Source organism: Lagenorhynchus albirostris, chromosome 2 (assembly GCF_949774975.1).
Source record: "Lagenorhynchus albirostris chromosome 2, mLagAlb1.1, whole genome shotgun sequence".
NCBI classification, from domain to species: Eukaryota; Metazoa; Chordata; class Mammalia; order Artiodactyla; family Delphinidae; genus Lagenorhynchus; species Lagenorhynchus albirostris.
In genome coordinates this window covers 60,186,468-60,196,694 of record NC_083096.1, presented here as the reverse complement: position 1 = coordinate 60,196,694, position 10,227 = coordinate 60,186,468, and the positions used below count along the sequence as shown (strand labels likewise).

General features: G+C 43.7%; 1 long non-coding RNA gene across 1 annotated transcript; it reads left to right on the top strand.

Moving 5' to 3' along the window:
• Positions 1–3,053: 3,053 nt before the first annotated feature.
• On the top strand, positions 3,054–9,928 carry LOC132511015 (uncharacterized). Its single transcript, XR_009537496.1, has 2 exons — positions 3,054–3,148; positions 9,055–9,928. It is a non-coding gene; the product is annotated as an uncharacterized LOC132511015 (long non-coding RNA).
• The last annotated feature ends 299 nt before the right edge of the window (positions 9,929–10,227 follow it).

Sequence of the window (10,227 nt, the reverse complement as noted above, 5' to 3'; positions counted from 1 at the left end):
ATCTTGTCTTTCTGGTGGGCAGGACCATGTCCAGTGGTGTGTTTTGGGGTCTCTGTGACCTTATTATGATTCTAAGTAGCCTCTCTGATAATGGGTGGGGTTGTGTTTCTGTCTTGCTAGTTGTTTGGCATAGGGTGTGCAGCACTGTAGCTTGCTTGTCATTGAGTGGAGCTCAGTCTTAGCGCTGAGATGGAGATCTCTGGGAGAGCTTTTGCCATTTGATATTACATGGACCTGGGAGGTCTCTGGTCGACCAATATCTGAACTCGGCTCTCCCACCTCAGAGGCACTGGTCTGACACCTGGTCGGAGCACCAAGACCCTGTCAGTCACACAGCTCAGAAGAAAAGGGAGAAAAAAAGGAAGAAAGGAAGAAAGGAAGGAAGAAAGGAAGAAAGGAAGAAAGAAAGAAAGGAAGAAAGAAAGAAAGAAAGAAAGGAAGAAAGAAAGAAAGAAAGGAAGAAAGAAAGAAAGAAAGAAAGAAAGAAAGAAAGGAAGGAAGAGAAAAGTTATTAAAATTAAGAAATTATTAAAAATAAAAAATATTAAAAATAAAAAAAGAAAGAAGAGAGCAACCAAATCAATAAACAAATCTACCAATGATAATAAACTCTAAATACTAAACTAAGATAAACATAAGACCAGAAACCAATTAGATGTAGAAAGCAAACCCCAAGTCTACTGTTGCTTCCAAAGTCCACCTCCTCAATTTGGGATGATTTGTTGTCTATTCTTGTATTCCACAGATTCAGGGTACATCAAGTTGATTGTGGAGATTTAATCCACTGCTCCTGAGGCTGCTGGGAGAAATTTCCCTTTCTCTTCTTTGTTCTCACAGCTCCTGGGGTTCAGATTTAGATGGGCCCCGCCTCTGCCTGTAGGTCGCCTGAGGGCGTCTGTTCCCTGCTCAGACAGGACGGGGTTAAAGTAGCGGCTGATTAGGGGGCTGTGGCTCACTCAGGCTGGAGGGAGGGGTACAGAATGCGGGGCGAGCCTGCAGCACAGAGACCAGTGTGACGTTGCAACAGCCTGAGGCACACCTTGTGCTTTCCCGAGAAAGTTGTCCTTGGATCACAGAACCCTGGCAGTGGCGGGCTGCACAGGCTTCCGGGAGGGGAGGTGTGGATTGTGACCTGTGCTCACACACAGGCTTCTTGGTGGCGGCAGCAGCAGCCTTATCATTTCATGCCCGTCTCTGGGGTCCGTGCTTATATCTGCGCTGATAGCCGCGGCTCGTGCCAGTCTTTGGAGCTCGTTTAGGCGGAACTCTGAATCCCCTCTAGTCGCGCACCCCGAAACAATGGTCTCTTGCCTCTTAGGCAGGTTCAGACATTTTCCCGGACTCCCTCCCGGCTAGCCTTGGCACACTAACCCCTGCAGGTTGTGTTCACGCCGCCAGCCCCAGTCCTCTCCCTGGGATCCTACCGAAGCCCGAGCCTCAGCTCCCAGCCCTGCCCGCCCCGGTGAGTGAGCAGACAAGCCTCTCGGGCTGGTGAGTGCTGGTCGGCCCTGATCCTGTGTGTGGGAATCTCTCCGCTTTGCCCTCCACACCCCTGTTGCTGTGCTCTCCTCTGCGGCTCCGAAGCTTCCCCCCACGCCACCCCCCGTTTCAACCAGTGAAGGGGTTTCCTAGTGTGTGGAAACCTTTCCTCCTTCACAGCTCCCTCCCACTGGTGCAGGTCCCGTCCCTCTCCTTTTGTCTCTGTTTTTTCTTTTGCCCTACCCAGGTACGTGGGGGGGTTTCTTGCCTTTTGGGAGGTCTGAGGTCTTCTGCCAGCGTTCAGTAGGTGTTCCGTAGGAGTTGTTCCACATGTAGATGTATTTCTGATGTATTTGTGGGGAGGAAGGTGATCTCCATGTCTTACTCCTCCGCCGTCTTGAAGGTCTCTCCGGGATAATTGTTAAGTAATATGACTACTTTCATAAGGGTATGAACAGTTTTATGGAAATGCCAAAAAGGAAAAGTAAATTCTGCAACGTGAGTGAAAAGGCAGGATATCTTCATAGAATAATGATAACAGATATTTGCTGAGATCCTCCCTAAGTGCCAGGAAAGTACACAGTACTTTACAGGTATTGTTGTCTCAAATACTCACAACAATCTTTTGAGATGGAGGTTAGTATTACTCCAATTTTAAAACGAAGAAACTAAGGCTCAGAGACATTAAGTACGCTGTATAAGGTCCCGCTTCTGACCACATACGGACGAAGAACCTGCACTTGGCAGTACTGTGCTGTGCTACCTTCCCACCAGGAAGTGACAATTGCATACTTAGTGTGTGCCTGGTGGTGTACTCAACACTTTACATGTATTGAATATTATATCATTTAATCCTCACCACAACCCTGAGAGCCATATGAGATAATAGTTTATTATTCTCATGTAACAGATGAAGAAACTGAAGCTCAGGGAGATTACATAAGCAAACTTAGTTCTGTATGTTGTCAATAAAATAAGTTGAGATTTGATTTCACCTGTCTGATTGCAGAAACCTTACTCAATCATGGTGCTATTTTGCCCTTAAGTGCAGTGGTGACACTTGAGCCCAGTTTTCAAAGGGGAACAGAATTTGGCCAGAGGAGACAAATATTCAAGTCAGGAATGTAAGTCTGGGTGAGGGGAAGAGACTCCCAGAATCACATAGCAGATGGAGTAGAGAAGTGCTTCTCAAATCTGAAATACATAAGAACCAATTCAGAATCTTTCTATAATTACAGGTACCAGTACCCTACCTGGACCTGCTAAATCAGAACCTCTGGGGCCATATACCTCTGCGTCATTAGAAACAGCCTCCAGAAGTTCTGATGCTCACAATAGTTTGAGACCAGCTAGTGTAGAGCCGTATCTAAGACACTGGAGGAAAGGAGATGTTGGAGAGTGCCCATTCCCTGGATCAATCCTAAATATGCCTTCATGTTATAGCTGTGATTTCAGATCATGGATAGAACTAAACCCCTGGGAACACAGCACTGGGCTAATAGAACTCTTTCCTCAAGCAAGAAGGGGCCCAATGCTGACTCAAACATTGCTAACGATGGTCATAATTGTCTCCAAGGTCCTCGAGTGAAAGGAAGCCCGAACAAGTAAATGAAGGCAGAGCGGAGCAGGGCTACCAAGCACAGGATGAGTGTGACCTTTGGAGGTCAAGGTAAAGGAAATAGAGAAACATTGAAGCAGGAAACTATGTTTGATTTGCTCACCGGTGTATCCCTGGGTTAGGGGACACTGTAATGCATTGCCCATATCCCACCTTCAGGATGGAAGCATAGACTTTCCCTAGCTGCTGGGAATGCTGGCTGCTGACAGTTCACAGCTGAGTGCCTTCTCAGGCATTGCCCCTGGTAGAAGAAAGTTCCTTGCCCAAGGTTTTATTCCCTCTACGGTCGCAGACCAATGGCTGGTCAGTACAGTGGTACAAAGGCCTGGGGCCCTTGCCTCAATTAAGACAACTCTGAAGGGCCATCCTCAGCTCCAGAACTCTCTGTATGACTAGCTGAGGCCTTCGTTGATACTGGGTGAAAATTCAACTTCTACTTTTTCCCAATCCTGCCTTCCTCACTCACTTACAGGTGTCGTAGCCAAAAGCATTTGTCAATAGACCTGCCAACAAAATCTGTTTCCTAGGGAGCCCAACCCAAAAAGATACTCATTGTAGGGTTCAAATAATATTTGTGGAAGTCTGAGTGAACACTGGAAGGGGGTAGAGCTGCCAGTAAAATCAATTCAATTTAGTATAAACATTCCTCCAGAGATGGGAAAGAATGGAAACCATGGCCACTTTCCATAGTTTTATAGGCAAACATTTCCTAAGATATAGGACAGCCTCCAATTAATGATGCTGTCATAATTTATTATTTCTTTGAAAGACAGACATTTAAATGATTGCTGCAGAGCACAGTAAACAAAAAGTCCAAAGCGGCCATAAACACATAACTATTCATCAAAAAACTTTTAAAAACCTTTAAAAGTAATGGTGTTTTGCCACGTGTAAAATCCAATAGACCTAAGAATTTTCAAATGGACATTAAGTTAGCATTACTTTTCCTCTGGCCAAATTAACCAAAAGGAGAGAGGGCAATCTTATTGTCATGTCTATCGGTGTCTATCAGGCCAAGTTCAAATTATATTAGTGTAAGTGGATCAGGAACTTGTGAATTAAATTACCCTTTGGATGTTGTGTATGTAATCATTAAGACCATCACCCTGGCAGATGGAAAATGCTTGCGTCACAGCGCAAATACCACTGAAATCAGACTCCTTGTTACTCTTCAAGAGCCTGTATAATAATAAAACTTGGTCTCTTGGTTGAGAGTCCTATCCTGTTTATTATTTCTTTAAGAGGCAATCATTCATACATGAGATGTGCCGTTTATGCTGCCAGGTCATTTCTTATTGAGACACAGATGGAGAAAAAAATAAATTTCCTTTACGACTACCCTCACCCATAGTATAATAGTGTGTGGACTCCAAACCTGGTCTCTCCTTTGTTACTATCACTCTGGACTAAGTGAGCAGCAGACCTGCCTTGACGTGGCCAATTTGGAGTTTTTTAAGATTTCAGGACATTTATCTCAAGGGAGCCTACTAATAAAACTTGTAATGGCTGACACTGTTTAATAGACAGGCAAGGTCTTTGGTTCTAGGCACTTTGCAGTCATTATCTTGAATCTTATTGAGAGTCAGATATGTAGATAAGTATTCTTAGTTATGTTTTAAAAATGATAAAACTAATTCAGAAAAGCAAATAGATTACCTAAGTTCGCATAATGATTAAGATAGCAGACCCGGGATTCAAACCCGAGAATAGACTAACAAGCATCACTAGGACATTCTGCTCCTTTATTTTTTATAAGTGATTCCAACTTGATAAAAACAAAGAAAAAGCAGGAATCCGAAAGGAGAGTAAGAGTTAAACCACTGGCTGTCTTGGAGATATCAGCTAATTCTTGGTGATCTGGGTGACCACCCATGTTGTAGGAGTCCATGCAAATCAGAGAGGGTAAGGAAAGCCGGAACCCTAAAGACCATCTACTCTTCACAAAAGAATAGACTAAGTTACAAGAAAGAAAACACACACACACACGCACACACACACACACACACACACACACACACACACAAATAGGGCCCACAAGGAAAATTGCCGCTTTAAACTTGGCCACAGATGGAGAGGAAAAAAAGTATTATTCCCCGAAATAAGAAATCTTAACTGAACATTGGCCCTCTTGGGATTTCTTGCCAAATTCATATTACCTATTTAGTTTAAAAAACTGCAAGTCAAAACTTTATTTTTAGATTGTATTCCATCTGTAGCCCCCTATCATCTGGCTAAACAAAACACAATTTCTTTATGGAAGAATATAGCTTCACCAGGACCCTTTTCCACATAAAGTTAAATCAAACAAGAATATAATCAAAAAGCATGGAAAAAACAGGGTATCATGGATGAGAACCAGCAGAAGCAAACAGGTTGTAGAATCAGATGCATGAGGATTTCAGATATTGGATTTGTTAGTTGTGGTATATAAAGTGTGTATATTTAAAATGTTTAAATACATTTTTTAAAATTTTGCCCGCGCTGTGCAGCTTGTGGGATCTGAGTTCCCTGGCCAGGAATTAAACCTCGCCCCTCGGCATTGAAAGTGCGGAGTCCTAACCACTGGACCTCCAGGGAATTCCTAGTTTAAATACATTTTAAAAAGTGCCAGGGGCTTCCCTGGTGGCGCAGTGGTTGAGAGTCCGCCTGCCGATGCAGGGGACACGGGTTCATGCCCCGGTCCGGGAAGATCCCACATGCCGCGGAGCGGCTGGGCCCGTGAGCCATGGCCGCTGAGCCTGCGCGTCCAGAGCCTGTACTCCGCAACGGGAGAGGCCACAGCAGTGAGAGGCCCGCGTACCGCAAAAAAAAAAAAAAAAAATATATTGAAGACCCATTGGGGCTGGGAGAAAGCAAAAGAAAAGAAAAAACACTAGCCCCAGGGTAAGGGGATGGAAATCTCCCTGGGCCAGTTTTTATATGAGTCCCACTGCTGAGAGTAGGGCAGGACCAAAGAGAAAGACCCACCCTAGCAACCTGAGACCCAGGGCATGCCTAGAGCAGATTAGCAAGCCCCTAGCAACACTCAGCAGCAGTCTAGTGCTGGGAATCAGGAGGAAGCAAGGAATGAGATGCTCTCAATCACAAGGGCACAGGAAAGCAGGTTTGGGTGGTGCAGGAACACTGAGGAAGACTTTCAGGCTGCCAACTGTCACCAAAGATGATGCTAGAAGAATCCGGAGCTGGTGGTGCACTGAAGGTAACAAAAGCTAAAGTCTGATTGGGGTACATTTGGGCTTTCTGAAACTAAAGGTTCATATCAATGGTCAATTCTTTAAAATAGTGTTGCCTTTTCTCCACTTTCATTCCTGAACTCTGATTAGACCTAAGTTAGTCATCTAGTCTCTATGGTCCATACTCCTCATGTTTCCCATCTCATTGTTTCCCTGTGCTACATCCTGGCTTATTTCTGCAAATTGATGCTTTCAGTTCACTTATCGTTTCAGCTGTGTCTAATCTGTTGCTCAGCCTACTCAATGAGTTTGTAAATTTCAGTATACTTTATTTTATAGGAGCTATATTTGATCTTATTTGACTCTCCTTTGTCACTTTTGTAGTCTCTTATTTCTTGCTCATACTTTTGGCACTTTTTTTTTTTTTTTTTTTTTTGCGGTACGCGGGCCTCTCACTGTTGTGGCCTCTCGGGCTCACGGGCCCAGGCGCTCCGCGGCATGTGGGATCCTCCCGGACCGGGACACGAACACGTATCCCCTGCATCGGCAGGCGGACTCTCAACCACTGCGCCACCAGGGAAGCCCTGGGTCTTCAATTTTGACCTAGGGGTGACAGAGTTAGCTGCCTTCCCACAAGAACTGCAGGGTTTTGTTCGTTAGAGGAGAGGGTGTGGGTGATGTTTCATGCTTTATGTGCAACTGGCCTGCACCATCCATGGGTGCTCCCTTGGGTCGGTCCCTAGCCCTAACTTCAGACCTTCCATGAGCACCCAGTAGATGTCCAGAGGGAAGAATCTCCAAGCGGATGAATACGGCCTTAGTGTCTCTGGCTCCCAGGGGTTCCATCTTTCACAGTAGCCTACACTTGTCCTCTAATAACTTGTTAAAAAACATTAGCTGCCTCCTTACACGCAAGATATGTAGCCCCGTATTCCTTCTGTGCTTGGCCACAGGTGACTCAGTGCTCATGTCCCATCTCTCCTGGGAGGCCCCCTCTCCACTCAGATCAGTCCAGGATTAGTGAGAACTAAGACAGCCTCTCCCTTGAAAAGCCTTCCTTAGACCTTTTACCTTTGTTATAGACCAAGATGAGTTTCACCCTCTCTATGGAGGAAAATTTGAAGAAATAATACACCCAAGAGAACCAATAAAGTATTATTCCTTTTTTAAACCCAACTCCTGGGTACAGTAGCAAAATTTCAATATATATATAAGTTAAATGAATGAGTCAAGAGGAGATTGCTATTGTTTATTTAAGATAGAGCAGCAGGCCTAATAGGAAATGTTAACAGATGTGTACCACATCTAGAGAAGAATTTGCAACGTTTAAAATCAATGGGATTAATACATTATAAAAATAATTCCTATTAATCATTGAAAAAATAGAAAATGAGTAAAAGATATGAATACAATGCACAAAAGGAGAAACCTGGACGACTAAAGTTAAAGAGATTCTCACCCTTACCTGTAATAAGAGATATAAAAATTAAAACAACAATATTATGTCACTTAATACCCACTTAATTAATGTCTCTTATGACATATTAATTATGTCACTTAATAAGAGATATAAAAATTAAAACAACAAATTTTGTCACTTAATTGAAAAAAAATTAAAACTTAGAGGACTCCAAGTTTTCAGCAAGTTGGGAGAAACAGGAATCCACATGCCTAGCTGGTGGGAGTGGGAACTAACACAGTCTTCTTGGAAAGTCATCTGGCAGCTCTGAGGGGAATTAGAAAGTCTATGCACCCTAGCTTATTAAGGTAAAATAAAGTTAATAAATGTGGTCCTTCCATAGTCCTTTGCTCTTAGGTTGGGTTCTTCAGGAGGGAGACTCTGGAGACATGGAAATCTGTGTGCTGGAAGTTTATTGGGGAAAGTCCTTGAGATCAAGACCTGTGAGAGAGTAAAGGAGGCAGGGTTGGGTTAAAGGAGAAGCTGAACTACGGTGCAGTCTCCACAAAGGCCTCAGCTGATCCCACAGGAGCTCTGGGCTGCACTGTCCCTTCAGAGTTGTCCCGAACTGAGGACAGAGAACCAGGTCTCTCTTCCCTTGCATCAACCAGTCACTCCTCATAATCAGAATTTGGTTCATGGAGGAGCCTGTAGTCAGGTTAGCCAGGTTAGTCAACCTGCTAAAGTATTTGGTAGTTTATTATCAACTGCTTTTTCGCAACCCAAAGACGGTTATGGGTTTGTTTGTTTTTAATAGATCTTTATTGGAGTAAAATCGCTTCACAATACTGTGTTAGTTTCTGTTGTACAACAAAGTGAATCAGCCACGTGCAAGATGGCTATCTTGAATGAAGCAATTCTTTTAGAAAATATTATTTGCAAGACACCATGGCAGGAATGCAAATGTATTCATCACAGTTAATGTATTTGGCGGAACTGCGTTTAGATCACATGTCTGATGCCATGTAACTTAAATTTAGAAATAAAACGAAGTATGCAGAAGTAAATCCTCTGTAAAATGAGGGCAGTAACAATATGTATCTCATAGGGTAGATATGAGGATTAAAAAGACCGCCACAAAATAAATGCTAAAAATCCCCCCCAAAACCAATGTCCACCCCCAAGAGATTTGGATTTCATTCATTTAACTTAAAGTATAGGCCATTTTAAAAAGCCCTCCAGGTGATTCTAGTGTAATCAGGGTTGAGAGCTACTGCACACAGTTAATTCTCCAGCCTCATGAGTTACTTGCCTCATAGTAGTTGTAGTGAATAATCCATGCTTCGTTGAATGGTGATATTCTCTCAAATTTCTGCCTTTCACAGGTGCTGGACAGGCCTTTCTCCCCTTCTTTTCTTCACCTAGGCCTGAGAGTCCATCAAGTCTGTCAACACTTGGCTCAGACGTCGGAGTCCCTCCAGGACGGGGCTGTGTGCCTTCCTGGGTGTTTTCCACTGTCCTGCTGCTTTCCTCTAGCATGGCCTTTGTCCCAATGTGTTGTAATTGTCCAGTCAGTCTTCATGTATATATGGTGAGTCTCTTGAGGTACATATTATATCTTAAAATATTTTGTGTCAAGAATAGTCCCAGCAGTAAACATTCAAATGAATCACTGGATCCTGGCTGGAGCATCACGGTGTTTTAGACGAAACACTAATCTATATCTGAGTCCTTTCTTCACTACTAACTAGCTATGTAGACAACCTCGGAGATGATTCCTCAGTGAGCCCTGTCTCCTGCAGTTCACGCCCCACTGTAATCCCCTCCCCTTGAGCATGGTAGATTTATTGTCTCCCCTCATAAAACACAGAAGAAATGACAGATGTCACTTTCAAGGTTAGGTTGTAAAATGACTGTGGCTCTGTGTTGGGTGCCCTCCCCCGTGCTCTCTGTCTCACTGAGGGAAGCCAGCTGCCCCATTGTGACCTGTCCTATGGAGAGGCCCACACAGCAAGGAACTGAGGGAGGCCTCTGGCTAAGAGTTAGTGAGGGACTGAGATCCTTAGGCTAACAGGCTGCAGGGAACTGAATTCTGCCCCACAGTGAGCTTGGAAGCCAACCGTCCCCCAGGTGAGCCTTCAGCAACAACTTTGACTGTAGCCTCAGGATAGACTCTAAGCCAGAGGCATCCAGCTCACCTGTGCCCTGATTCTTGACCTACAGAAACTGTAAGATAATAAATGTTTGTTGTTTTAAGTCTCTAAGTTTCTGGGTAATTTGTTACACAGCAATAAAAAAAAATACACTGGCTGTATATTCTTAAGCAGTGATTTAATTCATTACACTCCCATTTATTCATGTGTAAAAATGGAGATAATGCCATCCACTCCACAAGGGTGTCATGAGACTTAAATGATATGATGCAGATGAAACCTATTCTTACAGTATTAAATGTGACATAAAAGCTAGATATCCATCTCCAGGAACATCATATTTTAGATAGAGGCCTTTTCAATCTTGTTTAATATCATGCATTATGAGCTCCCAGAATTAATAAG